Source organism: Chionomys nivalis, chromosome X (genome assembly GCF_950005125.1).
Source record: "Chionomys nivalis chromosome X, mChiNiv1.1, whole genome shotgun sequence".
NCBI lineage: Eukaryota > Metazoa > Chordata > Mammalia > Rodentia > Cricetidae > Chionomys > Chionomys nivalis.
This window is the reverse complement of record NC_080112.1, coordinates 98281542-98303478: the sequence shown is the minus strand read 5'-3', so window position 1 is coordinate 98303478 and position 21937 is coordinate 98281542. Positions and strand designations below refer to the sequence as shown.

Genomic DNA, 21937 nt, shown 5'->3' with positions numbered 1-21937 from the left:
TTACTTAGTTTTTCTAAGTGTAATCATTTCTATAAAATCCTGATGGAAGTAAATAAGCAATGATTATTTTTAATGGAAAGACATATTATTCACTCACAAGAATACTCAATAACTCAAAGTAAAGGAGACAGATACAAAATGACAGAAAAGATGCCACATTTGTACCCTGCTTTTGCATAGCATGGTGGCACACACCTCTAGAACTCAGAAGACGAAGACAGGTCTGCCATTAGCTCAAGGTCACCCTGTGTTACACAGCACATTAGAAGACTGTCTGAAGTATATAGCGAGAATATGACTCAACAGAGAATAGTTAACATAGTAAAGGTGTATTTTTTCTCAAACTGATCTCTATATAATTATATAAGTATATATAGTATAACATAATTACTATCAAAAATTCATGAGATTTCTCATAGATATATCCAAGTTTATTCCACAACATATAAGGAAAAGTAAAGACATGAGAATAGCCAAAACATATTCGAATGAATAAACTAGGGATAATCACTCTATCAGATATTAATATTTATTATATAGACAGCATCTATTGAAATTGTGCTACTGGGTTGCATAAGACACAAACTAGAAATGAATAGAAAACCAATAAACAGACAAACAGAAATGCACCCACCTGACATAAATAGAAGAAGGAAACAAAGAGATAGATGCTGGTGCTCCTCTCAGTTTCTCCTTTTTATTTGGTCTGGGACTCCAGCTCATAGTTCATATTTTTTTGTTTATTACATTTGAATTCAGCTTCAATTAGGTTCTCTGAACATGGGAAGAATGAGGTCATGATTTTTTAAATTAGAGTTAACAGAATTAACTCCTTGTTCTAGAAAAGACTAAGAACAAATTAGAGAACATATTAGACTTTATTTAAGGAAAATTTTTCCTTCTAAGGTAAATCTCTTTAGAATTGCATTTACACACAAGCACATAACTGTCTCATAGGTAATTCTAAATTCTATTAAATTGGCAATGAAAATTAATCATTTCAATTCCACTCCTGTCAACCCAATAACCAAACATATTACCTTAGCCCTGTTCCTAAAGTCTCATGCTAATGTCAGAATGCATTTGGTCTATCTCCCACAGCCTTTCACAGCCACAGCTCTGCTCAAAAACTCAAATTCTCTTCTGAGACTCAAGCCTACCCCTTAACTTTGAGCACCTATAAAATCAAAATACAAGTTGAATACTTCTAATATATAATAACAAAGAAATAAACATCCCTATCCCAAAGGAGAAATAATAAGAGAATAGCAAGAAAAGGTTGGATTAAAGCTAAACAAAAATGCAGCAGAACAACTACCTAATCCTACAGCTCCATGTCTAGCATGTAGAACTTATGATAGAGTCTCTGAGCTCTAAATTTGGGCAGCACCAGCACCAGTTTTGTCACCTACAGCACAGGTGACTGTTGTCTTGGGCCTGTTCCACTTTCTGCTCGCAAGATTTCCTCGGTGGATAAGCACAGTTCTAGAATTTTCAACATCCTGGTTTCTGCTATCATTTAGACTTCACCTTCCCAGCTCCATGAAATGGCTTCTCAGGATCTCTTTCCACAGAATTCAACCATACCACACAGTGCCAGGATTCAGGTGCTTTCCAGAACCTTGGAGCAGCAAGTCTTCATGACTCAGTTGCACTTGCTTCTTCTATGCCTGCAAAAGCAGAACTCCAGTTTGAGTGGCTTACATGTGCCTTTGATGCTGACCCTGGGGAAACATTTCCTTCTGCATCCATTCTGGAGCAAGGAAGCACTGTGATGCATGCTAGGTTTAGGTACTCGTTTCTTCATCAAACTGCACATTTGTCCTACCTTTCTGCTTGACTTGTTGCTTCTTCTCACTAGAGTACTCCAGCCTCAATACTATCCTGCCTTGAAACTCCCTCTGCTGAACAAATTAGTTCATTGTTTTGTTTATTACTTTTGAATTCAGCTTCAATCAGGTTCTCTGAACATGGGCAGAATGAGGTCATGATTTTTTAAATTAGAGTTAAACAGAATTAACTCCTTGTTCTAGAAAAGACTTAGAACAAAAATCTAAGCTATAGACTGGGACAACATCTGAAAATCAAATCTATAACATCATATTGGTATTTAAGTTATTACAGTTATAAAGAGTCAATACAATTCCCATAAAAATTCCAACAATGTTCTCCACAGTAGAAAAAATATCCTAAAATTCTTAAGAAAGCACCAAAGATCTTGAAATAGCCAAAGCAGAACGCACATTGCTAGAAGTATCCCAATATCTAATTTCAAATTCTGCTACAAGGTCATGGCAACAAAAGCAGTACAACAGACATGGACTAGAAGAGGAAACCCATAAATAAAGCCATGCAGCTACAACCACTTGATTGTCAACAAAAGAGCAACACACACACAAATAGTGCTGGGGAAACTATAAATTAAATAAAGTAGATTTTTGACTCTCACACTGAACAAAAATTAATTCAGCTGGATCAAATTACGAAGGTGCTGGAGAAAAACATAGGGGCCACATTTCAAGAGATACCCATGAATTCCAGCAGGGTAAGCTTCTTGGCTATATTGCATCAAGACTGGGCTCAGTGTGATAGAACAAGGAGCAGCTGAGGAAGATCAAAGCCCAGAAAGCCAAATAAACCATCTCTGGAGTTCATGGAATAAAGGTGTTTGTTGTTCTGTGTTTCTTTAAGATAGAGGCATAAGCAGAAACTTTCTGAAAGAGATTCAAGTATCGCAGGAAATAATCCCAAGAATTCGCAAGTGAGACATCATGAAATTATAAAGCTTTTACACAACAAGGGAAAAACTCAACACTTGTTTGCTTAGGTAATATTGTATCCTTCTCGAGTCTTTGATGGAGTTGAAGAATAGATAGTTAGTTATAGTTATAGTTTTCCTTAGTTATGATAAAGATAAAATAGATGTAAATATTGTAACTGTAATTCTTGCTTGATAACTGTTTTGTTATATGTAATTTTACTATGTTAAAGTTAAAGCCTTCCTTTTTTTGTTAAACAGAAAAAGGGGAAATGATGGAGGAAGGTCATTGGTTAATTAAAAAAGAAACTGCTTGGCCCTCATAGGTTAGAACATAGGTGGGTGGAGTAAACAGAACAGAATGCTGGGAGGAAGAGGAAGTGAGGCAGACGATGCCATTCCTCTCCTCTCTGGGTCAGAGATGCAATGGAGCAAGCTGCCAGGTCAGACATGTTGAATCTCTCCTGGTAAGACTGGTGCTACACAGATTACTAAAGATGGGTTAGTCAAGAGAGTTAGCCAAGGAGAGGCTAGACATAATGGGCCAAGCAGTGTTTAAAAGAATACAATTTGTATGTTGTTATTTCGGGTATAAAGCTAGCTGGTGGCCAGGAGCTGGACAGTGGAACACAGCCCGCAGCTCCCTACTACACTACGGGATGGGAGAAAAATCGTTGCCAGCTATACATAGAAAAGAAGGCTGATTACCTAAAACTTCAACTCTAGACATACAGGGCAAATGACTTGAACAGACAGCAAAAGAAGAAAATAACATTTTTGTGGGACTATGGGTACAGGTCATGAAACTAGAAACAGGACCATGACTTTACCCCTTCCTGAGGATTTAAATGTAGTTAATGTTGACAGAGGAGGGGGAGTTATTTTTTTTCCAGTCATGTAGCCATGCTCCTGTAAACAAACTCTCACCAGTGTTCCTATCAACAACCCTAATTACACTCATCGAGTCCCAGATGAAATATGAAAGTGGAAAGAAGGCTGGAGTAGAGTGGGACAAAAGAGCATACAGGGTAAATATGATCAAAACACATTAGGTACATTATGAAAATGCTCATAATGAGACCCATTATTATGTATAAATAGCATATAATAATAACACTTTAAAGAGTCCATTAATGAGAAAAAAGGTTTGAAGGAAGGAAAATGAGAACGATATTAGAATACATGAGACATGAGAGTTAAAACCGGAAGACTGGATGGAAGGTACAAGGTGGGGATGAGGGAGAAGACTGGGCAGGAAAAGTCAACAAAAACAAGCTGTTCTAAAATGCCCTAATGGAACTGTTACTTTATACATGAATTAAAAAACTAAATTAAGGGGCTAGAAAGATGGCTCAGCAGGTAAAGGCACCTGCTGCCAAACCTAATGATCTGAATTCAGTCTCATAAGTTATCCTCTGACCTCCACATACATGTAATACACACATGCAATACATACATGCACACATACACAACATCACTGACACACAGTACACAAATAAACTAACAAATACATTGTTTTTTGAGACAGGGTTTCTCTGTGTAACAGATCTGGCTGTCCCAGAACTCCCTCTGTAGACCAGGCTGGCCTTGAACTCACAGAGATCTGCCTGCCTCTGCCTCCCGAGTGCTGGGTTTAAAGGCGTGTGCCACTGCCACCTGGTTCAACAAATATATTTTAAAAATTAATTGGCTGAAAAGTTCAATATCCTTAGCCATTAGAAATGCAAATTAGAACTGTAGTGAGGCTGGGGTGATATAGTTCAGTCAGCAAAGTGAATGCGACAACCTGAGCTCCCTAGGACCCATGCCAAACAACCAGAGCTCTGTGGAGGCAGAAATACAAGGGTCACTGAGGTCCCATTGAGAGCTGCAGGTTCACTGAGAGTTCCCGTCTCAAAAAATAAGATGGAAAGTATGGTAGTTTGTCGGGGTCCGGGACCAGCCCAGGCCATAAATGATTTCACAGACCAGTGGGGAGGTGTGAGACTAAAGACACAACTCACATCTTTTTATCGGGACAAAGTTTTTAGTGATCCCTCATGAAATCCTGAGTTTACATCCTAAAAACTTACCTGCATTTATTTTTCTTTTTTTAAAAATATTTATTATTGGGGCTGGAGAGATGGCTCAGAGGTTAAGAGCACTGCCTGCTCTTCCAAAGGTCCTGAGTTCAATTCCCAGCAACCACATGGTGGCTCACAACCATCTGAAATGAGATCTGATGCCCTCTTCTGGCTCCAGACACACAGACAGAATATTGTATACATAATAAATAAATAAATATAAAAAAATATTTATTATTTAATTATTATGTATACAATATTCTGTCTGTGTGTATGCCTGAAGGCCAGCAGAGGGCACCAGATCTCATTACAGATGGTTGTGAGCCACCATGTGGTTGCTGGGAATTGAACTCAGGACCTTTGGAAGAGCAGGCAATGCTCTTAACCTCTGAGCCATCTCTCCATCCCCACCCGTGTTTATTTTTCAAACAGCTTTTTTACCAAAATGTAAAGTGAGGGGGAAATTAGCATTTTGTTTCCTAGGTATCCAGGCAAATGACTGTGGTCACGTCCACACCTTTCTATGCCCGTTCTGTCACACCTTCCAATCTATGCCTGCTCTGTCTTGTCTTCCAGTCTATGCCTGCTCTGTCAGGTAGAGTGACACCTCTTCCCCAGGTGATCTCCCAGAATCACAAAGAAGGAGCAGAGTGACATTAGCATATCCTGACCCTTTGTTTAGGATGGCGTCAGTTTGTCTGGAAAGGCTAGGTGACCACCTTCTGTGTGGCCAGGTGCAAACTGTGGACTAAAAGTCTGGCCGCCATACAATGTAAAAATATGGGCCTGTATAATATAGCCCTATAATAGTTTGAATGAGAATGGCCTTCACAGGCTCATATATTCAAGTGCTTGATCCCCAGTTAGTGGAACAGTTTGGGGAGGAATTAGGAAGTGTGGCCCTGTTGGAGGAAGTTTGTCACTGGGGACAGACTTTGAGGTTTCAAAAGGCTATGGCAAGCCCAGTCTCAGTCTCTCTCTCTCTCTCTCTCTCTCTCTCTCTCTCTCTCTCTCTCTCTCTCCCTCCCTCCCTCCCTTCCTCCCTCCCTGATTCTTGTGGATAATAAGTAAACTCTCAGCTACTGCTCCAGTACCACGCCTTCCTGCTGGCTACCATGCTCCCCACCATGATGGTGATATGGGAGTCTTCTGTTTTGTGTTGATTTCATTGGTTAAATAAAGAAACTGCTTTGGCCCTTTAATAGGACAGAAAATCAGGTAGGCGGAGTAGACAGAACAGAATGCTGGGAGAAAGAAGCAGAGTCAGTCAGTCGCCATGATTCTCCCATCCTACACAGACGCAGGTTAAGATCTTCCCTGATAAGCCACCTTGTGGTGCTACACACATTATTAGAAATGGGTTAAAGCAAGATGTGAGAGTTAGCCAGTAAGAGGCTAGAGCTAATGCGCCAAGCAATGTTTAAAAGAATACAATTTGTGTGTTGTTATTTCGGGGCATAAGCTAGCCAGGTGGCCGGGAGCTGGGACGGCAGGAACACAGCCCACTGCTCCTTACAACATGATGGTTAGGGACTCACCCTCTTAAACTATAAGCAAGTCCCCAATTAAATGATCTATTTTACATGCTGCCTTGTTCATGGTACCTCTTCACAGAAATAGAGCAGTAACTAAGACACTCAATGTTGACCTCTGGCCTACACACACGTACATACACACACACACACACACGTACACACACACACACACACACACACACACTATTCCCCCCCAAAAAACATTTTCACTTATCTGAGCAGTCTCATGCATAGGTTGGCAACTTTCTTCTTTCTTTTTCTAGAAGTACATGATTGCTGATTCACAACTTACAAAATCATAGCCCAAAACATGATAGCTCGTGCCAGAGTGAAACTTATCTAATCATACATAGTCCTCATAAGATACAGCACACCTCTCTGGGGTTAACATTATTATCAGTGGCTTCTTTAAGCAATGAAATCACCAACAAAAGGCATAAAACATAGCATTAAAAAGACCATGAAAAGGACACAGTGAAATACCAGATAGGAGAAAGGCAGTGTGTTCCCTATTCAACCTCAGCTGAGAACATCGAGTGCCTGGCCCTCTGTGTAGGTCCATGAACTACCGTGAGAGTACCACAAGTACTAACTACGGGAGCAGAGAGAAATTCTAGCAACAGGCCAAGGCATAAATATAAAAGTTTTGAATAATGAGGATCATCTATGGATATAATAAGATATGTGTATCATTTAAATTATGGGCAAAAATTGCTAATTATTTCTTATCTTTATGTTTTTATAGACAAGCTCTCCTTATATCTCAGACTTATCTGAAACTCATCATGTAGTCCAGGCTGGCCTTGCAATTATCCTGTTTCACCCTCCCTAATATTGAATTTATAGGTCTTACTTTCGAACTTCTTTGTTTTTTTTTTTTTTGGTTTTTCGAGACAGGGTTTCTCTGTGGCTTTGGAGCCTGTCCTGGAACTAGCTCTTGTAGACCAGGCTGGTCTCGAACTCACAGAGATCCGCCTACCTCTGCCTCCCAAGTGCTGGGATTAAAGGCGTGCGCCACCACCGCCCGGCTTCTTTGTTGTTTTTAAGAAATTAATAATTATTGAAGGTGGATGATAGACATATGCAGGTTCATTGTGCTAGTTTGTCTAATTTTATATATGGTTATACTTTTCTAAAATAGGTGATTTAAAAGAGGTTGTTATTAAACAAAGTTGCTTTTCCACTTTCCCTGGACATACCGTTTTCTTATTAGCATGTGAAGTCTATGGCTATCAAAGGCAAAGCCAAAGTGTTTATATGATACAGTTATATACCACAACCCAAAGTAAAAGCCTCTATTATTCTGAAAGCTGATTGAGTCCAGAGCAGATCAACTATGTGGAGGTATGGCTTTAATGTTCACAATGGCTTTAGCAGAAGGTAACCCAGTTGCTAGTCCAAATACAAACATACATGCACACACACACACACACACACACACACATAAACTGATATATATCAGTTACTTTCTGGCTTGTAAGTAATCCTGATAAGGAACATGTTAACCATTCCTGGGATACTAATCAATTTCTATGTAACCTTTGTATATTCTCTTTACTACACAGGGCAACCTCATATTTTTATAGATTCATGGGAGAGAAAGCATCTTTCTTTAGAAGCTTAAGTGTACCACCCTTCTTATGCCCAGAGTTTGGCTCTCATCTTCCCTTCTTAGATACCTCATACATCAGCCCTCTCCTCCCTCTTCTACATCTCTAGGCTACTTTCTTCTAGCTTTGCCCTATGAACATATATACATTCTCAAAGACCTACCATCATCATAGAGAAGCTCCCTATTCACATGGACACATTCCCAAGTATCTGACATCATTCTAAAAAAGTTCCCTTGGGGGCTGGAGAGATAGCTCAACAGCTAAGAGCATCATCTGCTCTTCCAGAGGACCCAGATTCAATTCCTAGCACCCACATGATAGTTCACAAATATCTGTAACTCTAATACCTTTTTTTTTGCCTCTGCAGGAACCAGGCATGCATTGTGGTACACATGGAGGCAAAACAACTATTTTGTCAAACTGCTATTAAGAAAAACACTCCCACCAGCAATGGTTATGCCGTTTTCAGCTGCTATCCCTGGGAAACCTGCTCTTTTCTGAAGGGAAATGAAGGGGGGTTAGATCTGGGGCAGAGAGGTGTGGGGAGCAGTGGAGGGAGGGGAAACTGTGCTCAGGATAGAATTATGGGAGAATTTAAAAAAGAAAGAAAATTGCTCTCTTAGTTGTATGTGACCTTCGAGCTGCTACTGCAACATTCAATGTCCGAGTTCTACATTGTTGATGAATAAACCACTCCCTAAGTTGGGTCTTAAAACAATAACTTATTGTACTCATGACTGTGTAGGTGAGAAATCTGAGTGAGACTTACTGTAAAATTACTTGGCTTCCCATCTACTTGGTCACTCTAGGATACCCAGCTAGTTGGCTAAGTGGCCTGGAGGAACTCAGATGGCCTCCTTCAAATGCCTGTCATCTCAGGGCCCCTCCACTTGTCCTGATTAGCAAGGTAGTTGGCCTTACCTGGGTGTTCATGGCACCAAAAGGCCAAAGCAAAAGTTGGAAGGCATCTTACAACATACTGTTTACTTACGTTTTTGTACATGAGTACTGCATGTACATTACTCCCCTCCTCCCCTTTCCCCTTCTGTTCCCCTCCCTAATTCACAGCCTGTGCTTTACTACATGTATATTCATCTGTATATGTGTACACACATATTTATATGCCCTAAGTACATTTATCTTTGTTGGTTTGTATGTGTCTAAGATTGACCACTTGGGTTTGGACAACCTCTGTGAAAGCTCATCCCTAGAGCAAACTGCGTCACCCTATCTCAGCAGCCTTGACGACGTGTAGCTTGTGATCTAGGGGTAGGACCAGGTAGGATATGCCCTATTCATATGCCAACTGTTGTCATTATGCTGGTTGTGTTCAGGTTACTCATCCGTCTTCAAGCTTGTCTGTTTATCCACTCCTTCCTATCATAGACACCATAGCCGGCAGAGGGTTGTGTGGGAGTCTTGCTCTGTCCATTTGACCTACAGACTGCAGAGAAATCACAGTTTACTACAAGCTTAACCTTGCTTTTAAAAATTCCGAGCTATTAGCACAGGGGATATTTGATCCTTGAAGCTGCTCGTGGGACAGGTACTCAGCTTGTAGAAGAATGCCACCTGATTATGGGGAGGCAATCTGAGTTAACGAAAACCCCCAAGTGGGCGATTATCAAACTTCCTGCTCTTCAAGCATGCCAGTTGAAAATGCCATCACCTTTATCTTTTTTTCTTTTTTTATTGATTTTATTGAGCTCTACATTTTTATCTGCTCCCCTCCCTGTCCCTCCCCTCCCCTTCAATACTCCCCCAAGGTCCCCATGCTCCCAATTTACTCAGGAGATCTAGTCTTTTTCTACTTCCCATGTAGATTAGATCCACGCTCGTCTCTCTTAGGGTCCTCATTGTTGTTGTCTAGGTTCTCTGGGATTGCATCACCTTTATCTTATGTGGTTACAATGCCTGTCGTAACAAGTCCCACCATCCAAGTCAAACACGTAGATCCTAGGTAGCATTTTTGCTGCAGTACTGGAGTGCTCACGCTATATGTGCCACAGGCTGAAACGCAGCCCATACGGGTTGTGATTTCAATTAGTGCCCAAGGAGCTCCTAGGAAACTAACAACTGTGTACTCTGGAGAAAAATATTTTTTAAAAACTGCATACAAGAACTGACAAGGAACCTGAAGCAGTAAGAAACTGAAAGAAAACTGGCATTTCAAAGAAGAGGTCAGAACTAGATGAGATTCCTAGTTTTAAGTCTTTTACCCACAGCAGAGCCCTAAGTCATGTTCCTGAGTGGTGGCTTAAACTGAACCTTACTGGCCTGAAGATCAGAGGAGAGAGTTCAGGATTTTTATATCATACCAGTGGAGGGTAAAAGTCTGGACTGGGGGGGCTGATAGGGAGGGCCCAAATTCTGCATACACACTGCCCATGTTTCTTGCTGACCTTTGAATTATGCAGCTGTAGCACCATCTCTAAACAGCCCAGATAAGGCTGAACGAACTCAAGTCCACTTGTTCTTCGCAGAGGCTGAGGATGCTGTCTGAGTTCAGTCTACTTGACTACCTGCTAAAACATAAACAAAATAGCAACACTCTTCATGGGGACAGAATGGTATCCAGTTTATAGAAGGGCTTTTACGAGATAAGCCAGAATGTCCACGAGACAAGGCAGAATGATTGGATTTACACAGGGAACAGGAAAAAGTGTCCTGTACTGAAAAGGCACTCACAAAGATTGATCCCAAAATAACCAATATGCCAGATTAGCAGACAAGGGTTGTTTGATGGGTGTTGGTTTTTCAAGTCAGGGTTTCTCTGTGTAGACCTAGCTATCCTACAACTCCCTCTGTAGACCAGGCTGGCCTTGAATTCAGGGAGATCCATCTGTCTCTGCCTCCCGAGTGCTGGAGTAAAAGCCGTGCACCACCACCACTACAGAGAATGATTTTTCTTTTTAAACATGATTCTTTGGAAATTTTACATCATGCACCCCAATCCTGCTCACCTCCAAATCCCTCTCTATCCATCCTTCACCCCTGCAGCATGACCCCCCCCAAAAAAAAAACAAAACCAAATAAACAAAAAATCCCCACCTAACTCCTCCATCTTTCCTCCGAGTGGCACCAGGAGCTGCGACATGCCATGCAGTATACCTTTGTCCAATCAGCCCCATTGCAATGAGTCACTGGTCCGGATCAAGGCCTCGGGCGTCTGGTGCACCATCATCATTGGGCCCTCATAGAAACAACTCTTGGATGTACTGTTGTCCTGAGTCATGGAGGTCCTGTGGTTATTGTTCCATAGGACCAGTCCCTTGGCACACTCCAGCAGGTCACAGATAGGGTAGATGTTAGGGTGGGCCAACCCAAGGCCTGTGATGTGGGTCTGGGTGGTAGCCGAGCTGGTTGGTCTGGGCCTTTGGGACCACCCCCTTAGGTGAGGGGGAAGAGTCAGCTCTCCTAGGCCCATGCCATGGGACCAGCTCTCCCATGCCTGTGGTAAGGGTTGGGACCATCTCTCCCATGATAGGGGTGGGGCCAGCTCTCCTCCTGCAGTGTCTAGCAAGGAGCAGAGCCAGCTATCCCGGGCTCAGTGAGAAACAGGGCTGGATCAGCACAGCCCTCAGATTTCAACATGTATGGTTACTATGACTTCCTATGGGAAAATGAGCTATGGACATTAGCCCAGACCCTGGCTGCTGATGGGGCCACAGACCCAGACATGGCCTACAGCAACAGCCTGGGCCAGGCCCATGTGGCTTTGCAGGCCACTCTAATTGGCATGGCTCCCATGGCAGCAAGGCCCATGGATACCAACATAGCCACAGGTGTGGGAAGTCCTTCTGTATATGTGTTGCTCTTATTGGTTAATGAATAAAGAAGCTGGCTTGGCCTGTGATAGGACAGAGTAGAGCTAGGTGGGAAAACTAAACCGAATGCTAGAAGAAAGAAGGTGGAGTCAGTGAGATGTCATGTAGCCGCCAGAGGGGAAAGATGTGAGCTGGTAGCTGGAACCTTGCTGGTAGGCCATCAGCCTCATGGTAAAATATAAAATAATAGAAATGGGTTAACCAAAGATATAAGAGCTAGCAGCAATACACTTATGTGATTGGTCAAGCAGTGATATTATAGTTTCTGTGTGATTCTTTTGGAGTCAGGGTGGCCAGGAAACAAATAAGCAGCCTCCTACAACAAGGTAGTGGCCCAGAGCCCCCTAGCATCTGAAATGAATTTGCTGTGGTCCCCGGCAGCTTGCTTGCTGCAGGTTGAGATCATGCGGCAGGTCCCCAAATGAAGGTGGCTGGTCCCAGACAAGCAGTGAGGGCAGGCGGCACAGATGCTGCAAGTCTCCGGGACTGCTAGGGACCCAAAAGCAGCCAGTCCCAGAGACCACGTGGCAGGGAAGGTAGCTGGTCCCTGGCGGCAACAAACAGATAGGCAGTAGGTGGGGGGTACAGAGATAGGCATACCATACAAAATGGAATTGGACATTTATTTGGTGTTATGGAGGGGAAGGAAAAGAGGAAAAGGGGGGGAGGGGGGGAAAGATTGCCTCTCCCAGAGAGGGGACAGGAAGAGAGAGAGTGGGGCTGAGACTGCAAGCAGGAAGGAGTGGGTGTGGCTTGTCTCTTAAAGAGATAGAACATTACATTCCCATCTCTTTTTTTATAATAAAAAGCCGAAGATTACCACCACAGATTGAAGGAATTGGGGCGGCGGATTCTCAAGACTGCTTCTGGCTTATTTGTTGGTGTTGTCTTTGTGGGGGGGGGGGGGCCTGAGAAGGCTGGGTGCTGGCCACATCCTGGTATAGCTGGTCTCTTTGCTCCTGTCCAGTGTTTGTGGTATGGAAATGTTTGGTGTCTCTTATACCTGTTTAAGGTATTGGCAGAACAGAGGACAAAGTTAAATTAAGGAAAAAAAATTAGGTCCAGGGAATTGAGGGGGCAGTGTATCTGACCTGTTTAAGGTGGATCCTTCAATTCGGGTCCCTGGAACTCATAAGAATTCTTTGGGTTTGTGAAAACATAAGTTTTAGACATATACATTGTATAAACAGTAGCATATTTATGTCAGAATGACTGTGACAGATATTTTTGCACAATGAAAAGTATTTTTAAGACTATGAAAGGCATCATGAGAGAAAAATTTGATCTGAAATTTGTTTGGTGAGGTTGTTCTTTTAAACTGACAAAACCTCTCAGCTGTCAAACTGCATCATAGATCTTTGAGAAGGATAAATTTTTACTTGAGTTACTGATTTTAAAAAAAATGACAGAGAACTTACTTGGTTGGCACCCAGAGCGACTCCTTAGGGTCCTCCATGGTCACTGAAGGTCGCATTTGCCTTTTGCTGTTTAGCACAGGGTCTGCCAGGCTCCAGAAGATCCTGTGGGCTAAGAAATCTGTAGGAACACAGGCCTACCTTGACCTGAGCAGCTAGGCTGTCGATTCCAGAGATTCTGTCCACATCAGGAGATCAGCTTAGATGAAAGGCAGTTTTGCCCGGTGGTCAGCGCTTGGCAGTTGAAGCAAACTGTGGATGGACATTGTTCTGTGCCCATTTGTCTTCTGTCTTCTTTGGAGGAAGTAGAGTGCTGTGCTAGGAGCCAACCTGTCTCTTTTTGTTATGAAAAGTTTTTTAATAATTAAATATTTAAATATCACATTCCTCAAATCTCTGAGAAGTTGAGGGCTGTTTATTAGATATAACTACAGTATAGAATTTGTCTGGAAGGCTGGGTCTGAGCTTGACTGTACTGGCTCTTAACAGGTAAGATTTACACTCGTAAAAAGGCAGAAAGAAGAAGAAATGCTTGCAATAGAAGGTTAACAGCTGAACTGACAATATAGGGAACAGCTTAATATATTTTAAATGAGGTTTGGATTAAATATAAGGTATTTTTGTGAGAGACTTAAAAGTACATACCAGTTTAAAACACGAGACTTATTGTTTTTGTAGTCTAAAATGAGATGCAATGAACAATTATAACAGTAAGTATAGGTGCATTTAAGTTACATGTAGGAACACATACATACATAGAGTGAATAGGAATTGGGGAAAGTGGATGCTCTTGGTGGGCCCTACCAAAGGCATGCCACTGGGCAGAACAGACATGTAACAGAGTCAACAAGAGGAATTTAGTGAAAAAAAATAAGTAAACTGGGGAACAAGGCAGGGTACACTTCAGTAAAGATGGGAGAACCTGGTCACCTGACCTGGCTCGGTGGTAAGGTCACCCATGCAACAGAATTAACACTGGAGAACCAGGCAGGGACTACCTTAGTAAAGATGGTGGAACTTGGTCACCTGACCTGGCTCTCAGCCAAGATGGTGGCAAAGTCACCTGACCCCAATCAAAATGGCGGCAGTCACATGGTGTATGAAAAAGCTACAATTTTTGAGCTGCAGGGATTTTAAACTTAGTAAAAGAGACCTAGAGGTGTGATGCGCCCTGTGGCTGAGCCGCCATGCCACAAGCCGCAGAGGGGAGCAAAAGGCTGGAACCGAAAAAACTGCATCATGCCATGGCTGGAATTGAAAAAGCTACCCACAGCTGAAATTGTGAAAACTCGCAAAACACCACTAGGAACATTGTCAAAAATCTCTTGGCAGGGTGTGAATCAGCACACAACCTTTGCAAGACTCATGGGGGAGTGTCGTCGTGTCCCGTCCCCGTGTCCCCCCCCCCCCCCCCCCCCCCCCCCCCCCCCCGAAGGTAAGGCCCAGCTGGATCCAGTCACTACTGGAAGCCAGAGAGGCCAGAGGCTGCTCCCAGCAGCCTTTTACAGCGAGGAAAAAAAAAGAAAAGAGAAGAAATAGAAAAAAAGAGAAAGAATCTGAGGGACCCTGGGTCCCCAGTCGAATGTACCGCACAGAGTTTGCAGTGCTAGAGCGGGCTGACTAACCCCGGGTCAGTCCAAATACAATTTTAGTTAAGTTAAGAACGGGGGGGGGGGGGGGGGGGGGGGGGGAGACTCACCGATTGAAGCCTGGAAGCTGGTGGTGGAAGTAGGGAAAAAAAAAAACCTGGTTCAGGAGTCTCATCAGGGTACCAATGAAATGGATTTGTTGCGGGTGCCTGGGACTGCTGGGTTGAGCCCATGCACGGCAGGTCCCCAAACGAAGGTGGCTGGTCCCCAGTCATGTGGCTGCTGGCTGGTCCCTGGCAAGCGGTGTGGGCAGGTGGCGGGTGGGAGGCACAGACGCTGCAAGTCTCTGGGACTGCTGGGGACCTGAAAGCAGCCAGCATCGGCAGCTGCCCTGGCCCAGACGATACCATGGCAGCCCATATGACAGTGGCAACACAGCCCTTGGATGCCAACATGGCCACAGGATACGGCTAGACTCTGGGGCATCCATGTGGCCTTTGGTAGCACCATGGGCTACAGACATCACAGACTCTGATTTTGGTCCCAGGCAGCAGCCCAGGCTCAGATGTCTCCGTGGCCCCAGGAGGCAGTGTAAGCTACCTAGATCATCATGGCCCCTGCAGCAGAGTAGCCCTAAGACTCCAACATGGCCCCAGGTGGCAGCCCAGAAACCTGACATCAGCATGGCCTTCGATAGTACCTGGAGCCACGGCCATCGACTTAGACCCTGAGTGCAGTAGGACCACAGGCACAGATAGGGCCCTTGGCAGCAATCCTGACCTGGATGTCACCATGGCCCCAGGTGGCAGCATAGGCTCTCAGGTTCCAGCATAATCTGGGCTTAGATGTCACCTCGGCCCGAGGTGTCAGCGCAGGCCACTCTGATCAGTAAGACTCCAGAGACAATGTAGCACTTGGATACCAACATGGCTCCAGGTGGCAGACCAGACCCCTAGCATCAGCAAGGCCCTCGATGGTATCATGAACCACAGACATCCACACAGACCCTTGCTGCTATAAGGCCACAGACCGAGTCACGGCCCTCAGCTGCAGCCTGGGTCTGCATGCCACCATGGCACACTGTGGCAGTTCAGGCCACTCAGATCTGTATGGCCCCATAGCCTCAGATTCTCACCTGGCTTTAGGTGACAGCCCAGACCCCAGGCATTTGCATGGCCTTTGGTGGTATCAGAAGTCATGGATATCAACACAGACCCTGGCTGTAGGAATGCCACAAACCCAAATATGTCCCTTCATCACAGCCTGGACCTGGATGTCACCATGGTCCAGGGTGGCAGCACAGGCCCCAATGGAAGCGTGGCCCTGAAGACCAATATGGACTTGCATGTTTGACCAGATCCCAGTCATCTGCCCAGCCTTTAGTGGTTACTGAAGCCATAGACATTAACACAGACCCTGGGTGTTACAGTGTCATAGACACGGACTTCCTCCCCCCTCCCAGCAGCAGCCCAGGCCCAGATGTCATCGTGCCTCCCAGTGGTAGCACAGACTACACAGATCAACGTGGCCACGGTGGCAGCATAGCCCTTAGACGTCAAAATGGCTACAGATGGCATCCCACACCCCAGGCATCCCCATGGCCTTGGTGGCAACATGGGTCATGAACATCAACATGGACCCTGGCTGTCAGAGAAGCAGATATGGCTGTAGGCAGCAGCTCAGGCCTGGGCATCACCCTAGTCCCAGGTGGCAAGGAGGCTGCCAACATCAGCTCATTTCTCACTGCCCTCCCTCTTCAGACCTGCCTCTTACCACAGCACATGAACCACTCTGCCTCTTTCTCTCCCGTTTCTCATCATATACTTGCTCATCAAATTGACACCCAACCACCCAGCGCCTGCATGAGGATGCTTCAGGCAGCCCAGGCCACAAGGACCCAGGCTGCCCCGTTGGTCAGATAAGGGTTTTTAAGCAGCTTTGTAACTATGCCAAATGACAGAAAGGAAAATATGCTCATTCGAATAGTGAACAGTAATCCTGCAATAACAACATAAATATGAGCAGCCTGTAGATGTAGGCAGCTGCTTAAATATTTAGAAGAGTGGGCACAGCAAACCTAGCCAGAGCTACAGCAGCCTTGGATGTGTGTGTGCGTGTGTGTGTGTGTGTGTGTGAGAGAGAGAGAGAGAGGGGGGGGGGAGAGATTACTTAGATGTGTTATATAACACTGGAACACACACACACAGAGAGAGAGAGAGAGAGAGAGAGAGAGAGAGAGAGAGAGAGAAAGAGAGAGAGAGAGATTACTTAGATGTGTTATGTAACACTGGAACACACTATTTCTCCCCAGTTAAACCAGAGAAAAACAATGAAAAAGAAGAATTCTGATTGCCCATCCAACCTAGGTCACATAGCCATACATTAACCAATCAAATCCACTGTGGCTTTGGAGGCAAGACACTGTGAATGGAAGACCCCACTAGATTCTGACTGCCCATTTGACCTAGGTCACATAGCCATACATTAACCAATCAAATCCACTGTGGCTTTGGAGGCAAGACACTGTGAATGGAAGACCCCATTAGAACTGCATGGCTGGAGAGAAAAAGGGCAGGACAACAAACAGAACAACCGATTTCTAGTCCCTGAGATAGCTCAGTGGGTAGAGGTACCTACTCCAAGCCTGACCACACGGTGGAAGGAAAGAGACAACTGCAATGGTAAAAGGAATCACCAACTTCCACAAGATGTACTCTGACCTCCACATCAATAAAATATAACAAAAAAAAATGGAGTCTAACTGGCGTCCTGTGTTGTCAACTTTAATTGGGAGCAATTACATACTCCAGGCAATCATCCAGATAATGTCAGAGTCCTGGATTGTCTTTTACAACAGAGATAGCTAGCTACCCCCGCCCCTGACATCTGTTCTTTGTCTCCATCTTGCATTTTCATGCATACAGTATGAATTTGCAGGCTGCACTTGTCTCTAGGATGCTGAGGACCATTAGGAATAAGAAGTACAATCCTGTTCAACCCACTGTGATTATTTGGATGTCTGGAAACTCACACCTGAGTCTGCTCACTCTTGACATTCTCATTTCCCACAGCTAATCAAGCAAAACAATGAAGTCCTTATGTGCTCAACTATGTTCATGGCAGCTTTGCTTGTCATAGTCAGAACCTGGAAACAACCTAAATGCCCCTCAACCAAAGAATGGATAAGAAAAATGTGGTTTTTTTTACACAATGGAGTACTACACAGCAGAAAAAAATAATGACATCTTGAATTTTGCAGGAAAATGGATGGAGCTAGAAAACATTGTTTTGAGTGAGGTAACACAGACACAGAAAGACAATTATCATATGTACTCACTCATAGGTGGATTTTAAACATAAAGCAAAGAAAACCAGCCTACAAACTACAATCCCAGAGAACATAGACAACAATGCGGACACTAAGAGAAACTTACATAGATCTAATCTACATGGGAAGTAGAAAGTAGAAAAAGACAAGATTTCCTGAGTAAACTGGGAGCCTGGGGACCTTGGGGGAGGATGGAAGGGGGGGAAGGAGAGAGGCAGGGAGGGGAGCAGAGAAAAATGTAGAGCTCAATAAATATCAATTAAAAAAGGGTCACCAATGAACTCCGCTGTTAGGTTCTGCTGTAAAGGCTGTCACATGTGTGTGAAAGCAGAGAAGAGAACCACATTATTTAAAAGAAGTTCAATTAACTGACATCTAAAGCAGAAAAAAAACCTGTTGTCAACAACAGCAAAAGTGTGGCAACACTCCTCACTCAGGGGCTACTTATTCAGGGTGCTGTAGCACTAAATCCATGTCTTCCATGTGTATTTTGAGCATTTATTTGTGTAACCTGCAATGACCACCCAGGACATACCCAGGACTGAAGATGTTCCCTTTGTGCTTTCCCACTTGGCAGACCCCTGGTAAGAGTGACCACCACTCTGACTGTCACTGGCAGTTGATGCCAACACCACTGGGTACCACCACAGTAGTGTTTAGGGGCCAATGTACCACACCACATGTTTTCTAATTAAAAAAAAAACAATGAAATCCTTAAGAATGGATGTTAGAGCCAGGCCTGGGAGTACAGGCCTGTAATTTCAGCTACTTGGAGGGCTGAGGCAGGAGGAGAGCAAGCTGAAGACCTGCTTAGGTTCGAGGTCAGCCTTTGGTAGGTAATGGGATCATTTAGATATGGTTAGTAGTAGAGTGCTTGTGGAAAGCCATAGGTTTAATCTATGGAGGGGAGCGGGGGAGGGGGGAAGGTGATGGTTAGCCAAACCACCAGAGTTTGGAAAATAGGTTCTTTCAATTACCAATTCTGTTCAGCAAATATCTTTATCTCTATGTTCCTGTTTTATCATGCACGAAATGACATTAATGATGCTTATCTACCTCAGGCTTGCTGTGAGGACTTAACAAGATAACTCACATGGTTATTAATAATGCTTACTCTATGGTTCAGAGTGTTCCTACTGCTTTTAGGGCTTGCTAATTTCATCTGCTAAGGATCTTCAAAGACGGTGCTGTTCCCACAACTTAAGGGCCCCTTCACTTCATTTTGATGTCTCCAGTCCCATTCCTCCATAGGAGTTCCCATGCTGCCCCAGCTTGATCTTTGTAACCCTTGCTCTGAACAGGTCCTTCTTATCTGAAAATTATTGATAGCTCTCCATCATTTACAAAAGTTCAGAGTTCTCTGGCCTGATAACCAAGCTCCTTTAGGACCAGGACTGTCTTAGTTAGGGTTTACAGCTGAAACAAAATACCATGACCAAAAAGCAAGTTGGGGATGAAAGATTTCATTAGACTTAGACTTCTATATTTCTGTTCACAACCGAAAGAAGCCAGGACAGGAACTCAAACAGAAGAGGAACCCAGAGGCAGGAGCTGATGCAGAGGTCATGGAGGGGTGCTGTTTATTGGCTTGATTCACATGGCTTGCTCAGCCTGCTTTCTTACAGAACCCAGTCCAGGAATAGCAGCACCTACCACAGGCTGGGCCCTCTCCTATTGATCACTAATTGAGAAAATGCCTTACAACTGGATCTCACCGGGGCATTTCCTCAACTGAGGCACCTTCCTCTTTGACGACTCTAGATGATGTCAAGTTGACACACGAAACCAGACAGTACAAGGACCTAACTAGTCTTTCTGGGCTCACCTCCTGCCAAAACACTGTACATCTCGGCCACATGTAACTTTTCCTTACCATCACCCCCCTAGCTATGTATAAGGTGCTCCTGGCCAGGCCTTCCTGAAGTCTCTCATCCTTTGGCTGCAATGACACCACACTGTCTTGGTTTTCCTCTAATCTCTGTAGCTATTCCTTTCCTATCTTCCTCCAGAGCTTCTCATTTTTCAATTACTTGCTAAAATCTGTAAGGGTTTCTTAACGTTTCCCTTCCTGTTTCACTACATATTTTGTCCGTGAAGGATGGCATCTAGTTTTAAGCACCACCTATGTACTTAGGACCCTCTGGTTTTCACTCCTGACTTCTCTCTTATGTTTTGATCTCCCAAATCCTGACAGATGGCAAATTCCTAGCAGTCACCTCAACTTCAGCATGGTCAAAACTGAATCGATCTCCCCTCCCCCAAACCAGCTTCCCCATTTTGCTCTGAATCTTCAAGGGGCATCACTGTTCCCCAAGCCTGAAGCTCCTCATTCTCCACATAGGAAAGGTTCCCAAATCGTGCTAACTTGCCTTCTCAGCAACTCTCCATTCGCCTTTTCTTCATACCTACTGTCTTCACCCTAGTTCTCATCTTCATCCTCTCTAGCATGAACTCTGCAATAGACTCCTCCCTGCTTCCAATCGTCCATGTTTCCAAAACAACTAGCAACCTTTATTTACCTCCAATGAAAACCTTATCAAGGCACAGCCATGCTATAAAAATCTCATGGTTCCCAATGCAAAGTTAGACAAAGGACACCGCTTCCTACTGCGTACCAGTAACTGAGCTGTGTATAACAAATGCAATGTTGAAGACGAAATGCTCCCCGCCTTTAACTGAGGACAGATGCAGAAAAACTAATAATGTAAGGCTTGTGATGGATATACTCATAGAGTGTTATAGGAACAGAAGACGGAACTCCTTGAGGACAAAGACTATGGCTTCCTAAAATCTGTAACCCCAACAGGACTAACTGATTCAGCAGAGAATTTTCCCTGAATCCTGACCATATGCTCTTCTCTGCTCCTGAGCTTCCCTGTACATAAAATGCCTCACAGTGCACACTTCAAGTGAATCCAATGTATAAACTTTGTCTGGATTGTGATTTAAATAACACAACCAAGTAAGTCTGAACGTGGGCCAGATATCTGATTGGATTTTAGGTTTCCTATCAATACTGCCATTTTCAACTTCCTGATTTTCTAGAGGAGTGGAAAAAAGTATTCTAAAATGAATGTCACCGTGAAGGTGCCTGAAAAATTGCACAAGGCTGTGGAGTTAGGAGAGTCATACTTGAAACAATGCCGGCAATGCCTAGTAAATCATTGCTAAATCAAATTGATAGACAAAACGACAAATTGATCTTTCATGGCCTCATATTTTCATAGCAATTTAGCTAAATTACAATATATTTCTGATTAGAACATCTGATGTCTCAAAAACTGTTCGTTTTGCTTTTCTCCCCATCCTAAAGGATGTAAACATCCAGCCCTACGGTGGCAAATCCAGGGAGGACCAGTGGTGTGGGAACTAGAAGCTCAACAGCTGAAGAACGACCGTGTTCCACGTCTCTCTTCTACCTGGTAATGTCACAGCAGGTACAGCACCACAGGGCTCCCAAAGCAGTCTCAGACAGGAATGGAAATGTTCTAAAACAAACGGAAAACAAAGAAATAAAATCACCACTAGAATTTCTGTAGCCAGGACAGAAAACCTGATGTAGGCACAAATATGGCCTCTAGGCTGGAAGGCCTTCTTGGTCTATGCTGCTTAAATTCATAAGCAATTTCGCCACCTGGTGGCTACTTGGCATTATTGCATTGAGTTGCTTTATACATTCTGTTCTAAGAACTCTAGTTATAATTTAAAAATTCTGGAAAAGGCATAAAGCCTCTGAGTGAAATGTTAAGTGAAGCTTTTAAAGGTAATCATATACTTCCTCATATCTTACAGAGTTTTTCTGAGGATCA

At 43.8% G+C, this 21937-nt stretch overlaps 1 long non-coding RNA gene across 8 annotated transcripts in view; it reads right to left on the bottom strand.

The window, feature by feature from the left end:
• Nucleotides 1-15006: 15006 nt before the first annotated feature.
• Nucleotides 15007-21937, bottom strand: part of LOC130868239 (uncharacterized) — a 39645-nt gene continuing 32714 nt past the window's right edge. For 6 of the 8 annotated variants that reach the window (XR_009056501.1, XR_009056504.1, XR_009056506.1 and 3 more), the window contains one exon: nucleotides 18335-21616. This is a non-coding gene — a long non-coding RNA (uncharacterized LOC130868239). Of the gene's footprint in view, nucleotides 15164-18334; nucleotides 21617-21937 lie in introns of those variants that run through there. The other 2 variants (XR_009056505.1, XR_009056508.1) reach the window with 1 other exon arrangement.